Consider the following 3,686-nt stretch of genomic DNA (forward strand, 5'->3'; position numbering starts at 1 on the left):
TGTGCTGATTTTAATTTTCTTTTTAATTGTTCTACTGTGATTTATCATAATGAAGAAATTATATAATTCAAAAATACAACATTAGCTGAGTCACAGTGAAGGGACACTTCAGGTATTATACTTTGCAGGGTCTTGTTTCCCACAAACTCGTATTCATGCTTTTTAGATTTGTAATTAATCAGTACTGTATTTCAGGGGAAATAAACAATTTCAGCAGTGACTACAATGTCCTTAACTAACAGGATGACCTTGGCCTACAAATTCTGCACATTTCATTGGCTGTCCTGACCTCCTGCTCATTTTACCTCCTGAGCAGAAAGACAGTGAGACTCTGGACGAGGATCTAAGTAGGATTGATGAGGAGAAGGTATCTCTGTGCTCCGGCTGCTGTGTACATTCAGGCTGCTGCAGTGCCTCTGTTGTCGGACCCATTCCCCAGTGTGACCTCAGTGGGCTGCTGCTGTTTTCTAGCAGGTAATTATTGTGTAATTGTTCCTTCACTCCTCATGCTGCTGTTGTCAAGGTCTCTTGGGTCTCTGTCTTATTCCTGTTCAGTCCCACTGGTTTTAAGTACGGCACGGTGCTCCAGAACACAGCTAAAGCAGTGCTGTATGAACCTGTACAGTGTCCAGCTCTCAGTGAAAGCCATGCCCAAGGGGGTGCATGATCTGTTTTGTTTTAAACATTGAACACGATTTTGATTCTCTCCTGCTTTGGTCAGCTTATCATTTTTTATAAAAACATTTTGATTTAACCAAGTCTGTCAGGATCTTACACTCCAGTTAACCTTTCTCCCTGATTTCAGGTCTCAATGCAGTAGCGGAGACCCATGTATTTTTTCCAGATGGGCAGAGATGTGTTCCTGTGTGTTCCTATGTCTTGTTTCTGTCATACATTGCTTGGACACATGAGGTCGCCAACTGCATATCAAACAATATTCTACCAGATGGAATCCCTGCTGTATTACAGCAGCAACAGTTCATAGGGGGGGCCGCTGGGGGGGCCAGCCTCAATTCAAAATGCCGTCAGCACACCCCCTGCTAATGTGAACGGAACTCCGCCCCCCCCATTCGCTACTGTGAAAGAAACACTGTCGGCACCCCCCTGCTAGCACAGCGGGGACATTGATAGCCCCCGTAATATTTCAACTGGTCCCAGCCAGGCCCCTCTAGCTGAAATGGTCTAGAACCGCCACTGACACTCTGTCTGCATTTTACAAGCTAGATTTGTGGTGATGGGGGATGATGGTTATGAGCAGTAGTAGAAGTAGTAAATTACAGTCTGTAATTTCATCAGTATCAAATTCAAGTTTACTGTTTCTTGCTCTGTGGTTTGAAGTACTGGGGGCGGTTGCACAAAAGGTCTTAAATGCTTTTAAGACCATTTTTTAGGTCTTAGACTTAAATTTAAGCCCAAAATAAATAGGCCTGTTGCACAAATTGGCCTGGTCTTAAATTGAAGTCATTTTTTAAGTCTACCTGACACCAGGCTTAAATGGGGAAAGGTATCTCTTGCTATAGAAACTGACATGAAACCAACATGGCAGCACATATGCCAGGTAATTTAGATGTTTTTATATGAAAGGGCATACATAAATAGTAATGGAAGTTTAACTAATAAATGTTTAATTTAATTAATAAAAACTGTTTTAATACTTTAGGTGATTACAAATCTATTATCTAGTATCTATTTTAAAGAATGACAACTGTATTTACAACCAACAACTCTTAATACATTACAATAATACTTTTCTCCTTACACATTTAACTCAAATCTTGCCATTTAAATCTTTAACATTTTGATCTCTAGATCAAGTTTTTCCCTTTACAACAAAAGATTTTCCTTCTGTAGTTCCAAAAATTCAACGTAAAGGTCCTCTCTTTGAACCTAGTTTTTATTTTTATAGTTTGAATGGGGCAGACATCTTCAGAATCTTATTATTAATATTATTAAATATGTAAATGTCCTGTTGTTATGCAGTTGGTAAAACAGCTGTAACATAAGCAATATATATTAATAATTGTAACTATACAGTGAGGGAAAAAAGTATTTGATCCCCTGCTGATTTTGTACGTTTGCCCACTGACAAAGAAATGATCAGTCTATAATTTTAATGGTAGGTGTATTTTAACAGTGAGAGACAGAATAACAACAAAAAAATCCAGAAAAACGCATTTCAAAAAAGTTATAAATTGATTTGCATGTTAATCAGTGAAATAAGTATTTGACCCCTTCGACTTAGTACTTGGTGGCAAAACCCTTGTTGGCAATCACAGAGGTCAGACGTTTCTTGTAGTTGGCCACCAGGTTTGCACACATCTCAGGAGGGATTTTGTCCCACTCCTCTTTGCAGATCCTCTCCAAGTCATTAAGGTTTCGAGGCTGACGTTTGGCAACTCGAACCTTCAGCTCCCTCCACAGATTTTCTATGGGATTAAGGTCTGGTGACTGGCTAGGCCACTCCAGGACCTTAATGTGCTTCTTCTTGAGCCACTCCTTTGTTGCCTTGGCTGTGTGTTTTGGGTCATTGTCATGCTGGAATACCCATCCACGACCCATTTTCAATGCCCTGGCTGAGGGAAGGAGGTTCTCACCCAAGATTTGACAGTACATGGCCCCGTCCATCGTGCCTTTGATGCGGTGCAGTTGTCCTGTCCCCTTAGCAGAAAAACACCCCCAAAGCATAATGTTTCCACCTCCATGTTTGACGGTGGGGATGGTGTTCTTGAGGTCATTCCTCCTCCTCCAAACACGGCGAGTTGAGTTGATGCCAAAGAGCTCGATTTTGGTCTCATCTGACCACAACACTTTCACCCAGTTCTCCTCTGAATCATTCAGATGTTCATTGGCAAACTTCAGACGGGCCTGTACATGTGCTTTCTTGAGCAGGGGGACCTTGCGGGCACTGCAGGATTTCAGTCCTTCACGGCGTAGTGTGTTACCAATTGTTTTCTTGGTGACTATGGTCTCAGCTGCCTTGAGATCATTAACAAGATCCTCCCGTGTAGTTCTGGGCTGATTCCTCACCGTTCTCATGATCATTGAAACTCCACGAGGTGAGATCTTGCATGGAGCCTGAGACCGAGGGAGACTGACAGTTATTTTGTGTTTCTTCCATTTGCGACTAATCGCACCAACTGTTGTCACCTTCTCACCAAGCTGCTTGGCGATGGTCTTGTAGCCCATTCCAGCCTTGTGTAGGTCTAGTCTTGTCCCTGACATCCTTGGACAGCTCTTTGGTCTTGGCCATGGTGGAGAGTTTGGAATCTGATTGACTGATTGCTTCTGTGGACAGGTGTCTTTTATACAGGTAACGAGCTGAGATTAGGAGCACTCCCTTTAAGAGAGTGCTCCTAATCTCAGCTCGTTACCTGTATAAAAGACACCTGGGAGCCAGAAATCTTGCTGATTGATAGGGGATCAAATACTTATTTCTCTCATTAACATGCAAATCAATTTATAACTTTTTTGAAATGCGTTTTTCTGGATTTTTTTCTCTCACTGTTAAAATACACCTACCATTAAAATTATAGACTGATCATTTCTTTGTCAGTGGGCAAACATAGAAAATCAGCAGGGGATCAAATACTTTTTCCCTCACTGTACAAATAGGCATACATTAAAATTAGTATTTTTATTAAACAACACTCCCAAACAATATGCATATTATGTGATGCATTTATATA

The sequence above is a fragment of the Amia ocellicauda genome, chromosome 3, assembly GCF_036373705.1.
Source record: "Amia ocellicauda isolate fAmiCal2 chromosome 3, fAmiCal2.hap1, whole genome shotgun sequence".
In the NCBI taxonomy this organism is placed as follows: domain Eukaryota; kingdom Metazoa; phylum Chordata; class Actinopteri; order Amiiformes; family Amiidae; genus Amia; species Amia ocellicauda.